At 39.6% G+C, this 18019-nt stretch overlaps 1 long non-coding RNA gene across 1 annotated transcript; it reads left to right on the top strand.

The window, feature by feature from the left end:
* The first annotated feature begins 798 nt into the window (after positions 1-798).
* LOC133729998 (uncharacterized) lies at positions 799-2092 on the top strand. The gene is made up of 3 exons (XR_009856569.1): positions 799-918; positions 1644-1709; positions 1808-2092. It is a non-coding gene; the product is annotated as an uncharacterized LOC133729998 (long non-coding RNA).
* Positions 2093-18019: the final 15927 nt, after the last annotated feature.

Below are 18019 nucleotides of genomic sequence, written 5' to 3'. Positions count from 1 at the left end.
GATAAACTTCAATTGAAACAAAACTACAAAACATCAATTCGAACTCAAGTGAATATAGACCTTAATTCAAAACTAATTCAAAGATTCAGACCATAGAAATCGAATTCAAGACCATCAATGCTCATACCTTAAACTCTTCAAATCGAACTACAACTCCGAAAGTAAGAAAATTTCTTTCTCCAATTCTGCAAACAGCCTCCTTTTATAGCGAAATCCTTGAGAAAACCAATGGGCTCTTGATCATTTTATCAAATTGTTGCTTTGGGAATGGGGATTTGAGAAGGAAGGAGACGGAGTTTTGATGGAGAAGGCTGAAGGAGACCAAAAATGACTTCAGCTCGTGAACCTATAGGAGTTTTAATCCACAAACGCCAAAACAATGTCGTTTTGGTGTTGTAAAACAAAAACAAAAAAAAACTGGAGCGTCCGCCTTTAACTCCTCCGGACGCGTTTTCTGCGCTTTCTCTGCCTTGAACAGCGTCTTCGCCGCCTCTACTCCTTGACAGCAAAACACACTGAATTTCTTAGATGCCTCGCGCCTTTGAAGCCTCAGGCGCGCTTTTTTATACACTGGTTTTCACTGCATAACCAAAATCTGGTGTTCTGTGTGAAATTTTTGGTTTCTGCCCAGTAAGGATTGAAACGTGCCTATCAATCCCCATTTTCTAGAAAATACATTTTGTCGTTGTATCACTCTTGGCTGGAAACTATATATGAGAACTCTGAATTGCATGTGTCATTTTGAAGGTTGATTTATAGTGTACGCAGTTTCTAATTATTTGTGTTTTCTGGTACTAGTTGCTAGCTTTGATATACGGGCAATTTCTGAATGAAGATATATGTGGAGTAGTGCTTAGTGTCGGTGATGTGCAGGACAAAATTTCCCTGTGGATCGATGCAGAAAATGAGGATCCTAAGGTAATTGCTATGTCACTACTCAATGTGTATGTTGGGCTGCTCTTAATCTGTATCTACTGTACATGTTGCCTATCAAGGACCTTCCAGTATCATGTTGTATGAAGGCTTACTGCTGAGTAGAGTCAATCAGTTGCTTATTCTCTTTTTAATTTTCATCCCTAATACCATAAAGAGTGGCTAAACAGATTTAGAATCAAAGCTATTGCCTATCAACCACCAACTAACTATTGCCTCTTAGCTATTTCTTTACTACAAATGATGAGATGCTTCTTATGTGAATCTCATACAATCCCTTTCATTTATTGCACAAATACGGAACTGCTCAACTAATGTATAAATATAAGATCCCAAAAACCAATGTCAATTTATCTTTATGGTAATTGCAGATTTGCATTCTATTGTCCCCAAAACTAAATATTTCTGGTTAAGTTGCTGACTTCATGTTTCTTCCCTACCACAAATCATCTCTGGGACCCATTCTGGTTTAAACTACTCATTCCATTAGAGTTGAGTTTGAGGTCTCTCCCTCAACAAAGGGGGAAGGTACCACTAGGTTTGATGGTATATGGGTTCTCTTTTGTAACTTTACTGGAATCACTGTGTCAACCAAGCGCTCACTCTCTGAAAATTAATATGGACACCATAAATTTTCATTTATTTAGAATATTAATTGCATTTTCATAACTGAAGTTTGGATGATGTCTCATATCCTCCCTCTTGCACAGGTGAGCGTTGGAAAACAGTGGAAGGGCATTTTGGATAGCAACGAAACTTTAGGGTTCATATTTGATGTAAGGATATCTTTACATGTAGTTCTGTTGATTTATTCAAATCATGTTGTTAAGTTAGAAAAGTAATATATTATGGTTTGGTCTTATTTGCTTTTCAGGAGGATGCAAAGTTTGAAGAGAAGTGCCAAGAATAAATACAGTGTGATCTGTATAGTACTCTTTTCCAGTACCCAATGTTTTCTGAACTCGAGCATTGTATGCTTTAGCTGCGAGAGTGACCAAGTTCTTGCTAATTGTTCCCCTTCCCTCATATGGCGTAGTTAGACTTCCCTTTAAATGATATAGCTGCTAGAGTGACCAAGTTCTTGCTAATTGTTCCCCCTTCCCTCATATGGCTTAGTTAGACTTCCTTTTAAATGATATAAATGGATGTAGATGTTGTCTCTTTTCTAGTAGCTGTTCTGTTTTTTATTTATTTATTTTTTTTTTTTTCAGATTATTTTCTCTGCATCTTGACTTGTTAGTACTGTCAATTAGATCGTAGTAGTAAATCTGCAGATTATGGCTGCTAATTGACCTTCATCACTCTCATCATTCATTCATCAGAAATTATAACTTTTTAAAAAATACTATGTTGTGAACTTGTGATTGATTCTCCATTTATTTGTAGCCTTGGACCATTATTGATTCCTCATTTGAAACTATCTAGGAAACTGAAACTTACAGAAGTTTACCTTCTTCCTGGTGTGATATGCTGGTTTTACTTTGATATTCCTCTTTCATAAAATACATTCATTCCATATGTCATAGTCTTCCTTTTCACTATATAGCTTTCAGCATATATAGATGTCCCCCAGCATGTTGATAAATAGAGCCAAGTCTTCAGGTCTGCGTTCCCATTGCCGTTTCTACAATGCATGCAGATTCTATTTTATTTTTTCGGCTTGAGTACAAAGTGGATTAATAATTTGATAGACTATAAATAGTTGATATATGCTAGTCTATTAAACTGTGGATGATGTTCTTTTTCTTATGAGATTATGGATTATGGTTGACTTTGCTACTATTTAGATTTTTTAAAATTATTATCCAGTGTATGGATCGATTATGGTCTACTGTAATGCCATTGTTAGATTACTGACGGAAAGGCTATTTGACTAAGTGAATAATGTTGGTATATATAGGAGAAAGAAAGTTGGATTTCTGGCTTTGGATTTGAGTAATATTTTTCTAGTACTAGAACTACAAGCCATAACTCTTCCGTTGTATAGTTGTTCTTCCAGCTTTGTTCTCTCTTGTATTTGCATTTAATCTTGCAGCATGCTTCAAAGTTTGAACAAGTTAGCCCAATCAAGCAACTTAGCGATCAGATAATCCCCCTATTGTCTAGAAGGTTACATTGTTTCGTTGCTCATTCATATAATTTTAGTTGTCAGATACCTGTTCTTTTGGCAACAACAGTGATTATTGTGCAACTTCAAGCAAAATATTTGAATCTTTTATCTTTGAACTTGCAGGAACTGAGATAATTAAAACTAAGAAAAGCTGATGGAATGCTAGAAACACTAAAAATGTTTTTGGTATTCCTTTCGAATTTTGGAATGGCTTCCTCTGATTTGTGTTTCTTAATATATAAGGAAACCCTTCTGTGTTTTCCTTTTTGTGTTTCTTAATATACAAGAACCCTGCAGATAGGCCAACTGCTGCCATGTTATTAGAAGGGGATGAATTTCATTTGTAGACAAAAAAATGAGAAAAAAATTTTACTGAAAAAATAATAGGTGTAATCTGATGATATCTGCTGCTTTCTCTTTGGGTGACATTGACTAGCTACCTTATGTTTTCCATGTGCAAGTAATAACCTTTCTTTTGTGTGTGCTACTATGTCGAGACTTCTTAGATGGTTGTTGAAGTATTTAGTTGGTGGGTAAGTTGGGATATTCATTGTGACTTTTTTTCTTTGTCCAAGGAAAAGTTCGCTTTCAATTCCGTTTGTTATGTGCTGCAAAAGGTTTACTTTACAAAGTCTTGGAAGGTCATAGTATAACCTTTCTTTTAAGGTAAAGAGAGATAAGTTCATATCAAGTAAAGCATGGAGTCAATGTTATTACTGATCAGTTATCATCACCAATCAGATAACCTTTCTCCATCAATATGTGGATGTGTACATTGGGGTTAAGCTCTTTCTTCTCAGTTTCCCTCTGATGAATTTCTCAATTTCTGCTTCTGACTGTTTTTCTTCATTTTTCCTATGTAACATAGCACATATGCGTCTTTGTAAGTTTTCATTTTATGACAGATATCTTAGTTCTGCAAAATTAGCACTAGCAGATAAGAGAATATTCTGTTGTTTAGACGTACCACGTGTTGATTTAGATTCCAAGTTCCCTGCAAAATTATGCGTTTTGGAAGCTATTGAAAAAAAGATTTTACTGGAAAGAACTCTTTTTTAGATAGAGATAAAAATATGGGGAAGGCGTAGATCTCATGAGACCGTACCACATCATGTCATCATCGATCAGTTGATCTCACCCAATAAAACTCCATTTGTTCATGTTATTTTCTCAAGTATTCAAATGTTTCAGGACCTTCACCAGCTAGTGTTACTTCAGTTTGAGATTTGAGAAGATAAAAAATTTATTTTAGATCGGTAAAAAAGCTACTCCAAATTAATTGTTACCGGCCATTCACATTCAATTGGATGATCTAAATCCTTGCTAAACCAATAATTCTCTTTCGTTGGCTTTATTGGCTAATTTTAATCCAAATTTGATTGGAAAATTTCAAAATTATGTGTCATCAAGTTTGTCATTAATGAGGTATTGATCCTTTCCTGTAATTTTTTTTAAATAGCATTAATGAATTTAATTAGGAGAAAGAAATAAAATATTGTGTGTTAACATTAGCTTTTGATTAGGTATATTAATCCAAGGGTCTATATTTAGAATATAAATTTGACTATAAAACGATATGTCATTAGCCATGTTTTTTAAGCTAAAATTGATAATTTAATCCAAATAATTTTTCTTGAATTGTCGATGTTTGTTTGCATTTTTTTTTTCTCACTTGCTTTCACACAGAACTCTCTCTTGACCGAGTGTGGTCGTATGATTTTATATCAATGGATTCGTTCCGTTACCCTCAAAAAAAAAAAACATACCTTTACTTTCTTCAGCTTCCCCTAGTCTGTCGGTTGATAATAATCGGCGTTCGTACCATGCCCTCTAATCTCAGAATGTCCCAATTGCTAGATTTTTAGCAAAAGACATGCGGTCATGACATATTCATAAATTAATTAAAATTTGAAACTAATATATGGTTCTTTGCTTCACTTATTAAGGATCAGTGAGCTACATCTATGCAATTCACTGCGGTAATTATTTGGAGTTTCCATAGCAAAAAAAAAATAAAATTACACAATTCCATAATTAAATCAGTTAAGAAAATGACCCAAACAAATCATTTATAAATTTTACTACTTAAATCCCTTCACTTCAAGCTCACATCACCTTAAAGTGTTAGCGGAAAATTAAACACATGAAGTTGCACAAATAATAAACACAAGATGAAGAACATATATATATATATATAGCATAGCAAGACAGTAACAGAATTGGTTATGAACATGAATCATACCAGCAGTGGTGGAGAAAGCTAGCCATCGATCTTGCAACAAGGTCTTCTGTGATCCTCTCAACTTAGAAGCTACTATCTATGGGGCTAGAACTGTATGCTTGTGTCTAAGAGAGGTCACAGGGACCTTGTATTTATATTGTACAGAACAATGAATACCTGCCCATAATAGGTTACTTAATATCATTATTACTGTATCTAACAAAATATATCCGATATATTCTTGCTTGGTTACCAAGCCATTTAGATTCCCAATCGTAGATATTAGATTCACAAATAAATACGAATATCATGGAATAGGTTTTCTCATATTATCTCAGATTACTTTCTCTTTAGGTAACAATAGTTATTACACTTGATATGCATTCATTAGATGTTCATATCAAGTCTTACAATCTCTCACATGTTCTAGTGAATCCATGTAATAAGAATATTGCTCAGCATAGACATAGTAATCAACTAAAGTGTGCACAGAGATAAAATGAGTTCCTTAATCTAATCAAATCTCTGTCAATGTACAACCATGTTGAAGAACCACAGAAAAGATTCAAAATTGTAACAATTGATCCCTCTGCAATTACAAAACCCCATGATCATGCATCACATGAGACACTAGAATTATCACTTAATATGTACAGTGCCAATGAATGTGAATTTTAACTCTTGATGCATCTGTACATGGTCCTCTTAATGGTTCAATGTGCAAGAACCTCAACACTCAGTCAATGATTATAACTGATCATAATGTGTTATCAAAATTTTGATCCATAATAACTAATTGCTGAATGTATACATATATGGTAAAAGTTAGAAACGGATCAAAACATAATTCAAAAGAAAAGTTGCAGCAAAACAATATATATAACTTAAAACCATGGATAAACTGAATTTTATTGACTTGTAAAATTCAAATGTCAAATACAACTTGATAAGTTCTTAAAACTCAGAATATAAAACTAAAACATTAATCAGAAACTTAAAAATCAGCTCAAAACAAAACAGAACTCCCACTGAATGTCACGCCCCGAATTTTGAATAACAAATTCAAATCCGAAACATGAATTTAAGAACTAAATCAAATAAACGTTCTGAATTTTTTTTCTCAGAACAAACACACCACTCGCCACTCAAACATAAAGTCTCGAAGACCTCGAGTTTATTATTACAAATTCACTCTCACAAGTAAAATTGTAAAGCTCTAAATGAGCATAACAAACCTCACAATAGAAAATCAGAATAACACCCTTGCAGCTACCCTACGCAGCTCGATCACCTTCCTGATTCTCTTGACCTGTAGTAGTACCCGCTACACAATTTGAATAGTGTACCGGGATTGCAACAACACCAAACCCGGTAAGCTTTTGACAGCTAGTATGAGTAAACAAGAATGAACTGTTGATTTATTAAAATACATTTCCTTTAACTCAAGTATAGAAGTAGAAACATCACAATCACAACGACCACCACAAAACTACTTCACTTTCTCACTCTCATATATATATATATATATATACACTTATGAGTTACTCTCAATTTTCCTCATAAGATCACTCAACATTTGGCAGACAGACTAGAGCTCTAACTGATCGTTTCCACCTACCCGGCGCGAGAGCGTGGTTCACGATTTAATACTATCAGTTCCACCTACCCGGCGCGAGAGCGTGGGTCGCTGATAGTATGCCATGGTCACCCCGTGACCTATTGATCTCCACAGATCACAACAATTTATTGTTCCTCAACAATAAGACTCAACACCTCACTGTATATTGTTTCTCAACAATAAACTCCACATCTCTCACAATATGTTGCTTTTCAACAATAAACTCAACACAACTCTAACGATACATATTATTTCACAACTCCAACAACACATAATATTTCACAATTCCAACAATACATATTATTTCACGTAAATAATATATATACATAGACATTCGCACAGGAATGCCTATTAATACCAACTATAGTTCACACGCATTACAGCAATAAATTCATTTTATACTTAAATTCATTTTCTTACCTGTGAGCCGCAGCCCTATGAACCGTAGTTGATCAAGTTCATATTATTTCAAAACAAATCTTTATTTCATAAACAATTTCCACACAATTACGACAAAAAAAATCAATTAATTATATTCGGTTCGTAATATGAACCATGTGAAGTTTACTCACCTCTAATCCCGCTGCGTCTTCTTAACAGCTCAAAATACGATCCACAATCGTCCACCAACTTAAACCGTCAATCACCTAGTCAGATACGATCTTAACTTAGCAATCATTCATAAACCACACATATACGGAAATCCAACGGTCGGATTCTAATTTAATGATGATCCAACGGTCAGATCGAATTTATATGATGATCCAACGGTCGGATCCTCACGGATCGCCCTTAGGATCATCCTCCAAAATTATCACGAAGATCCAACGGTCAGATCTTCTTGAATCACTCTAACAAACATCTCCTCAAAATTATACGAAAATCCGACGGTTAGATTCTCACGAATCGCCTTCCGAATCACTATTTCACAATTATACGAAGATCCAACGGTCGGATCTTCGCCCATGACCACACAAAGCCACTGGGACAGTCATAAGATCAACATATCAAAACTACAAGTCCATCGGATGGTCCGATCTTCACAGATCACAAATCGAACGATCGAAATCGATCGAAATCGTAAAATTCATAACTTAATCATACGATATCCAAAAATTGCGTATAATATGTCGAAATGATCGTATTGAAATGTAGAATCTAAAAATGTACAGAAACTATATTTTTGACCCCCGGAGGTGGCCGGAAAGGGCCGCCGGAGTTAGTGGCAGAGCCGCCGCCGACCACCGCCAATGGTGTCGGGGCCGGGCTGCTCCTCTTCCTCTCATCATGCTTAACAACTTTCATAACTACCATGTAAGCTGAAAATGAACGGAAGTGGTTGAAATTACCTAAAACAGTCGAGGTGGCCGGAAAATTTCCAGAATCCGGCGAAATTTGCAGAATCCGTCAAGGCTGGATTTCGACGTCAAAACGTCAATTTCGGGCTTCGATCCCTTCTAGAGAGTTGTTAAGAAACTCAAGGAGAACTCATTGGTTCAAGAATCACAGAAAAATATGGTCTGTAGCTCGAGATATACCGATCGAAAGCTTCGGTGGTCGGAAAAATTCCAGAATCCGGCGAGCTTGAGTTTCGACGTAAAAACTTCAACGAAACGCTTCGATTCCTTCTGGAGAGTTTTTCAGAACTTCAAGGTGAGCTCACTGGTTCTAGAATCACTCAAAAATACATCCTGTAGCTCGAGATATTTGGATCGATAGCTCCGGTTTCGTTCTTGGCGGGGTTGACTTGTAGTTGCTGCTACGGGATGCGCCGCCGTGCAAGGCTGCTTCTGGGGGCTTCAGGGGGTTGAGGCAAGCACGAGGATGAAGTTTTGCAAGGAACGGTGGCCGGAAACACGAGTTATCGAGCTTGGAACTAAAACAGGCTTAAACTAACCGGACTTCCGCCGCCGTTTCCGACCGTTCTGAGGCGCAAGGCTGCCTCCTGCAGCTGTGCAAGATCAAGGTGAAGCTGTGGAACGTGGTCTGGGGTCGATCGAAGGCCTGTGGAGCGAGAACAAGCTTGGAGAAAATCTTCAGACTTTTTCTGGTGTTGTTTCGGCAGAAAGAGAGAACGAGAGAAAAAATGGATTTTTTTGTTCTTCTTCCTCCAAAGCTGGTATACCACCAATCCTATACAATTGTATAATAAAAAGCAAACTAGTGTCGCACTACTTTACTTAATGCTTGAAACACATAGCACGCCTCCATTTTTTTTTTTAACAAAGTGATTGCCACTACTTTGTGTTAAAACCAGAAATATAGGATTTGATTATTAATGTAGGGGAAATTTGATTAATCCTTGCTACGAAATTAACAATTGAGATTTGACGTAATTTTATTTTCTACCAAATCGAAATGAATACTTCATTGAATAAAACTGCCGCCAAGTTTTGCTCGATTGAAAATCAAGGTTATTACAATCTACCCCCCTTAAAGGAATTTCGTCCCGAAATTCAAGCACGCTCGTCGACAAAAAGCTGTGGATACTTTTTCCTCATGTCTGACTCTAACTCCCATGATGCATCACCCTCATCATGGTGACTCCACAATACTTTGACTAAGTCCACCTCCTTCCTTCGAAGCCTCTTCGTAGACCTATCTAAGATACGAACTGGTTCAACCACAAAGGTCACATCTGTATTTACCTCAATAGTACCATGATCAATCACATGAGTTCCATCTCTGATGTACTTCCTAAGCATTGATACATGGAAGACGTTGTGTACACCAGACATGCTAATAGGTAAGGCAAGTCGATATGCCAAGTCTCCGACTCTTTCTAGAATCTCAAAAGGTCCAACATATCTTGGTGCCAACTTCCCCTTCTTACCAAATCTCACCACACCTTTCATAGGTGAGACTTTCAAGAACACGTAATCACCCGTCTCGAACTCAACTGGTCTTCTCTTCAAGTCTGCATAACTCTTCTGTCTACTTTGTGCTATTCGGATCCTATCCCGAATAGTAGTGATCTTTTCGGTAGTCTCCTGAACGATCTCGGGGCCCAAGAATGCTCTATCTCCTACTTCAGCCCAACAGACAGGAGTTCTACATGGCCTACCATAAAGAGCCTCATATGGTGCCATCCCGATACTAGAGTGATAACTATTGTTGTAGGCAAACTCAATCAACGGCAGATGATCCTCCCAACTTCCCTTGAAGTCCAAGACACAAGCTCGAAGCATATCTTCCATCACCTGGTTCACCCTCTCCGTCTGTCCATCAGTCTGTGGATGAAAAGCTGTACTCATATCCAAGGAAGTTCCAAAAGCCTTTTGGAACCCAACCCAGAAATCTGAAGTGAAACGGGCATCTCGATCAGAAACAATTGATACCGGTACCCCATGAAGTCTTACTATCATGTTGACGTACAACTTACACAAAGTATCACCCGAGTATGTCTTCGACACAGGAAGAAAGTGTGCCGACTTCGTCAACCGGTCCACAATCACCCATACTGCATCATGGCTTTGTCTGGACCTAGGCAATCCAGTCACAAAGTCCATAGAGATCCGCTCCCACTTCCACACGGGAATAGGTAATGGCTTCAACATACCTGCGGGTCTCTGATGCTCTGCCTTTACCTGTTGACAGGTAAGACACCTGGACACATACTCTGCCACATCTCTCTTCATTCCATTCCACCAGAACTGCCTCCGTAGGTCCTTATACATCTTGGTACTCCCCGGATGTACAGTGTATCGAGATCGATGTGCTTCCCGAAGGATCTCTCCCTTGAGCTCATCACAATCCGGAACACACAGTCTCGATCTCAACCTCAAACCACCATCAGGTCCAACTGTCCACTCAGAAGGACAATCATCTATCAAATCTGCAACTAATTCTGTCAACCTTGCACGTGAGAACACATCCTGCGCTTGACCCTGAATAATCCTTGAAATCAAAGTAGGCTGCACAGAAATACTACCAAGGAAGATCCCTTGTTTTCCCACTGATGTTACAAGGTCAAACTCAGATGCAGTCTCCAACATGAGCCACTCTTGAATCATGGCAGAAGCAATAATACCCCTCGGTCTCCTACTCAAGGCATCCGCCACTACATTGGCCTTTCCGGGATGGTACTCTAAGGTGAAGTCATAGTCCTTTATGAGCTCCATCCACCTTCTCTGTCTCATGTTCAACTCCTTTTGAGAGAATAGATACTTCAAACTCTTATGATCAGAAAAGAGTTCGAACTTCTCGCCATACAGATAGTGTCTCCAAATCTTCAAGGCAAACACCACTGCAGCTAGCTCTAGATCATGAGTGGGGTAATTCCGCTCATGAACCTTCAGTTGTCTAGAGCCATAAGCAACAACACAACCATTCTGCATCAATACACACCCCAAACCCTGATGAGATGCATAACTGTAGATAACTAAACCACCACCACTAGTAGGAATAGTCAACACTGGTGCTGTAGTCAACCTGGTCTTTAGCTCGTTGAAAGCCTTCTCACACTCATCCGTCCATAAAAACTGAGTGTCCTTCCGTGTCAACTTAGTCAAAGCTGAAGCGATACTAGAAAACCCCTCAATGAAGCGCCTGTAGTAACCTGCCAATCCGAGGAAGCTACGGATTTCTGTAACAGTGGTAGGGCGGCTCCAACTCATCACTGCTTCAACCTTCGAAGGATCCACAGAAACTCCATCCTTCGAAACCACATGACCAAGGAACTTGACTTCCTTCTGCCAGAAATCGCACTTCTCAAACTTGGCAAACAATTTATTCTTTCTCAACGTCTGTAGCACAATTCTCAAATGCTTCTCATGCTCATCTGATGACCTTGAATATATCAAGATGTCGTCAACGAACACTACCACAAATTGATCCAAGTAAAGACTGAATGTGCGGTTCATCAAGTCCATGAATGCTGCAGGTGCATTAGTTAGACCAAAAGGCATGACAAGGAACTCAAAATGTCCATACCTTGTCCTGAACGCCGTCTTTGGAACATCTTCATCCTTCACCCTTAACTGGTGATATCCAGATCTCAAATCAATCTTTGAGAACACCGTAGCCTCCTTAAGTTGATCGAATAAGTCATCAATCCTAGGTAAAGGGTACCTGTTCTTGATGGTTACCTTATTCAGTTGCCGATAATCCACACATAATCGGAGTGAATTATCCTTCTTTTTCACAAACAGCACTGGTGCACCCCAAGGAGATACACTAGCCTGGATGAACCCTTGAGCCAGCAATCCATCAATCTGAACCTTCAGCTCCTGAAGTTCAGCTGGAGCCATCCGATAGGGTGCTTTTGATATCGGGGCAGTACCTGGTATCACCTCAATGGAGAAGTCCATTACCCTTTTTGGAGGTAACCCTGGTATCTCCTTAAACACATCAGCATATTCTGAAACTACAGGAATCCCTGTAATCTCAGAAATACTACTCCCAGACTCAATATGTGCCAAAATCCCTGCCCTCATGGTAATGTCGGACTTCAGACAACGGTAATGAAACACTGGTTGTCCAGGGATATGGAAGGATACAATCATCCTAAAGCAGTCAATCAATGCATGGTTCGGGCTCAACCAATCCATACCCAAAATCACTTCATATGTGTGATCCGGAATCACAATCAATGAGGCAGAGAACTCTCTACCACCTATCCCAATAGGGCAATCATCACAAAACATATCCAGCTCAAGAGACACACCCAGGGGTGATGTAACACATAATGATCTAGTAAGAGGCATGACAATCAATCCCAACACATCCACTACTGAACTAGATATGAAAGAGTGGGAGGCTCCCGTATCAAACAATACTCTAGCAAGATAGTTATAGATAGATAAGGTACCTTCCACCCCTGTGCCTCTCTGACAAATGGCGAAGACTCTAGCCTGACCTTGAGGCTGTTGTCTCTGCTGGTTTCTTTGGCCTCTATCTTGTTGCTGCGGGCAAACCCGGGAGACATGTCCTGCCTGGCCACAATTAAAGCACACCAAATTCTTTGGTTTCGGGCAGTTTCGCGAAGTGTGCCCTAACTCCTGGCAGTTGAAACATTTCAGAGGTGCCACCTGTCTAATAGGCATCACCCTAGCAGGTGCTGCAACCATGGCCCTAGTTGGTGTCTGCTGGTTAGTCCTTTGTCTCTTCCAGAAGTTACCTCGTTTGCCTGCTGTATGGCTGTTTTCTGCAACTGCCTTTCCCTTCCTCAGAAAATCTCTCTCAGCGGTCTGCTCTTCCAGAAGGATCTGGTTTTCCTGCTCGATGGTTAATGCCTTAGCCACAACGAGTCTTAGTTCCTTTAGTTCCAAAATGGCTACATCACGCCGAATCGATGGGTTCAGCCCCAACTGAAACTTCATGGCCAAACTCTCAGGATCTAATTGTCTCACAAACTGATACAACCTGTTGAACTCTGCCTCATACTCCCTCACACTCAACTTTCCTTGAGTTACTGAATGGAACTGTCGTTCCAACTGCTGTCTCACTGTAACTGGGAAGTATTTCTGCCTGAAGAGTTCCATGAAGCCATCCCAGGTTAGAGTGGTCACGTCCATCATCCTCTCAGTGCCACTCCACCACAACCGTGCATCCTCCTGAAGCATAAACGATGCTATCTTCCTCTTCTCCAACTCATCACAAATCACCATCTGGAAGTAGCCCTTCATATTTTCGATCCATTGATCTGCCAACATATAGTCTGTGCCACCCTTAAATGGAACTGCTCCCAGACTATAAATTTCCTTTACCAATTTCGACAAGCGAGTGGCATCCCTCACATCCGTCACTGGTGGAGCAGGCTGCTCAAGATGTGGTACCTCCACTTCATCCCCATGGGCATGCTCCCCACGTCTGGTTCTGTCTCCCCTTCTGCGCACATGTGGGGTACGTGGTACATCCAAAGATGACTCTGTGTCACTGTCATAAACTTCCTCTAAGGGACGAGTTCTTTCCCTACTACCAATTCTGCCTCCTCTTCTGCGCACATTATGGCCTCGCTGTCTGTCCATTACCTATGGTGCATAGTACGCTTGGTTAATACACGTATAATGCTTAAAGTGTAGTATAAGTCAAATACAAGTCCATATTAACCAAGTCAATACTACTAGAAAAGTATTTACGTTCCTAAAACGACCTAGCGGCCTAAACAACTCCCAACACTCACGCATACCCAATGACTTAGCCAATACCGAAGAGCACACGATGGGGATCCGCTGCAGACGGGCCATCACTCGGAAAGTATTGACACATCACCGAATATGCACCTTACGCTCTGATACCAAACTGTCACGCCCCGAATTTTGAATAACAAATTCAAATCCGAAACATGAATTTAAGAACTAAATCAAATAAACGTTCTGAATTTTTTTTCTCAGAACAAACACACCACTCGCCACTCAAACATAAAGTCTCGAAGACCTCGAGTTTATTATTACAAATTCACTCTCACAAGTAAAATTGTAAAGCTCTAAATGAGCATAACAAACCTCACAATAGAAAATCAGAATAACACCCTTGCAGCTACCCTACGCAGCTCGATCACCTTCCTGATTCTCTTGACCTGTAGTAGTACCCGCTACACAATTTGAATAGTGTACCGGGATTGCAACAACACCAAACCCGGTAAGCTTTTGACAGCTAGTATGAGTAAACAAGAATGAACTGTTGATTTATTAAAATACATTTCCTTTAACTCAAGTATAGAAGTAGAAACATCACAATCACAACGACCACCACAAAACCACTTCACTTTCTCACTCTCATATATATATATATATATATACACTTATGAGTTACTCTCAATTTTCCTCATAAGATCACTCAACATTTGGCAGACAGACTAGAGCTCTAACTGATCGTTTCCACCTACCCGGCGCGAGAGCGTGGTTCACGATTTAATACTATCAGTTCCACCTACCCGGCGCGAGAGCGTGGGTCGCTGATAGTATGCCATGGTCACCCCGTGACCTATTGATCTCCACAGATCACAACAATTTATTGTTCCTCAACAATAAGACTCAACACCTCACTGTATATTGTTTCTCAACAATAAACTCCACATCTCTCATAATATGTTGCTTTTCAACAATAAACTCAACACAACTCTAACGATACATATTATTTCACAACTCCAACAACACATAATATTTCACAATTCCAACAATACATATTATTTCACGTAAATAATATATATACATAGACATTCGCACAGGAATGCCTATTAATACCAACTATAGTTCACACGCATTACAGCAATAAATTCATTTTATACTTAAATTCATTTTCTTACCTGTGAGCCGCAGCCCTATGAACCGTAGTTGATCAAGTTCATATTATTTCAAAACAAATCTTTATTTCATAAACAATTTCCACACAATTACGACAAAAAAAATCAATTAATTATATTCGGTTCGTAATATGAACCATGTGAGGTTTACTCACCTCTAATCCCGCTGCGTCTTCTTAACAGCTCAAAATACGATCCACAATCGTCCACCAACTTAAACCGTCAATCACCTAGTCAGATACGATCTTAACTTAGCAATCATTCATAAACCACACATATACGGAAATCCAACGGTCGGATTCTAATTTAATGATGATCCAACGGTCAGATCGAATTTATATGATGATCCAACGGTCGGATCCTCACGGATCGCCCTTAGGATCATCCTCCAAAATTATCACGAAGATCCAACGGTCAGATCTTCTTGAATCACTCTAACAAACATCTCCTCAAAATTATACGAAAATCCGACGGTTAGATTCTCACGAATCGCCTTCCGAATCACTATTTCACAATTATACGAAGATCCAACGGTCGGATCTTCGCCCATGACCACACAAAGCCACTGGGACAGTCATAAGATCAACATATCAAAACTACAAGTCCATCGGATGGTCCGATCTTCACAGATCACAAATCGAACGATCGAAATCGATCGAAATCGTAAAATTCATAACTTAATCATACGATATCCAAAAATTGCGTATAATATGTCGAAATGATCGTATTGAAATGTAGAATCTAAAAATGTACAGAAACTATATTTTTGACCCCCGGAGGTGGCCGGAAAGGGCCGCCGGAGTTAGTGGCAGAGCCGCCGCCGACCACCGCCAATGGTGTCGGGGCCGGGCTGCTCCTCTTCCTCTCATCATGCTTAACAACTTTCATAACTACCATGTAAGCTGAAAATGAACGGAAGTGGTTGAAATTACCTAAAACAGTCGAGGTGGCCGGAAAATTTCCAGAATCCGGCGAAATTTGCAGAATCCGTCAAGGCTGGATTTCGACGTCAAAACGTCAATTTCGGGCTTCGATCCCTTCTAGAGAGTTGTTAAGAAACTCAAGGAGAACTCATTGGTTCAAGAATCACAGAAAAATATGGTCTGTAGCTCGAGATATACCGATCGAAAGCTTCGGTGGTCGGAAAAATTCCAGAATCCGGCGAGCTTGAGTTTCGACGTAAAAACTTCAACGAAACGCTTCGATTCCTTCTGGAGAGTTTTTCAGAACTTCAAGGTGAGCTCACTGGTTCTAGAATCACTCAAAAATACATCCTGTAGCTCGAGATATTTGGATCGATAGCTCCGGTTTCGTTCTTGGCGGGGTTGACTTGTAGTTGCTGCTACGGGATGCGCCGCCGTGCAAGGCTGCTTCTGGGGGCTTCAGGGGGTTGAGGCAAGCACGAGGATGAAGTTTTGCAAGGAACGGTGGCCGGAAACACGAGTTATCGAGCTTGGAACTAAAACAGGCTTAAACTAACCGGACTTCCGCCGCCGTTTCCGACCGTTCTGAGGCGCAAGGCTGCCTCCTGCAGCTGTGCAAGATCAAGGTGAAGCTGTGGAACGTGGTCTGGGGTCGATCGAAGGCCTGTGGAGCGAGAACAAGCTTGGAGAAAATCTTCAGACTTTTTCTGGTGTTGTTTCGGCAGAAAGAGAGAACGAGAGAAAAAATGGATTTTTTTGTTCTTCTTCCTCCAAAGCTGGTATACCACCAATCCTATACAATTGTATAATAAAAAGCAAACTAGTGTCGCACTACTTTACTTAATGCTTGAAACACATAGCACGCCTCCATTTTTTTTTTTAACAAAGTGATTGCCACTACTTTGTGTTAAAACCAGAAATATAGGATTTGATTATTAATGTAGGGGAAATTTGATTAATCCTTGCTACGAAATTAACAATTGAGATTTGACGTAATTTTATTTTCTACCAAATCGAAATGAATACTTCATTGAATAAAACTGCCGCCAAGTTTTGCTCGATTGAAAATCAAGGTTATTACACTGAACTTGGCAAAACTCCCACTAAACTTCAGTATCCAAAGTAGGCAGAATGCCAATACATTTTGCATGGGTTTGGAAAGCTGAAACAGTTAAGGGTTTTGTGAATGGATCAACTAGCTGGTTCAGGGTACTAATCTTCACAATATCAAGCTCCTTGTGCTTCACCCTTTCTCTGACACTATAGTATTTCAAGTAAATATGCTTGGAGTTGGTCGATCTTTTATTGTTCTTGGTAAAGTAAACTGCAGCTGAGTTGTCACAGTGTACTTTCAATGGTCTGGAAATAATGGAGCTCACTAACTTGGTCTGCTGCAAAAAATTCTTCAGCCACAAGCCTTGACATGTTGCTTCATAGATGGCAATGTACTCTGCCATCATAGTGGAGGTTGCAGTCTGCGTTTGCTTTACACTTTTCCATGTTATAGCCCCTCCAGCAAGTATGAATACATAGTCGGAAGTTGACTGCCCAGAATCAGAATATTGCCCTGCAAAGTCTGCATCCGAAAAGCCCTCAACTTCAAGCTCATTCAGTACTCTTCGGTAAACCAAGCTATAACTTTTGGTTTTCTGCAAGTACCTTAAGATTTTCTTCCCAGCTATCCAGTGTTCATGTCCTGGATTGGACTGAAACCTAGCTAACATACTTACTGCAAAAGCCAAATCAGGTCTAGTACAAACCTGAGCATACATCAAGCTCCCCACAAGCCTAGAATATGGTTTGCTCTTCATGTCTTCTTTCTCAATATCATTTTTGGGGCATTGACGCTTGTTCAATTTATCACCCTTAGACATAGGCACTTGTCCTGGAGAACAATTATGCATTTCAAATCTCTTCAATATCTTTGAAATGTAATTATGCTGAGATAGTCCTAGCAAGTGCTTGGTTC

This window comes from Rosa rugosa, chromosome 2, assembly GCF_958449725.1.
Source record: "Rosa rugosa chromosome 2, drRosRugo1.1, whole genome shotgun sequence".
Classification (NCBI taxonomy): domain Eukaryota; kingdom Viridiplantae; phylum Streptophyta; class Magnoliopsida; order Rosales; family Rosaceae; genus Rosa; species Rosa rugosa.
The sequence above is the reverse complement of the archived record's forward strand: the minus strand, read 5'-3'. Positions and strand labels throughout refer to the sequence as shown.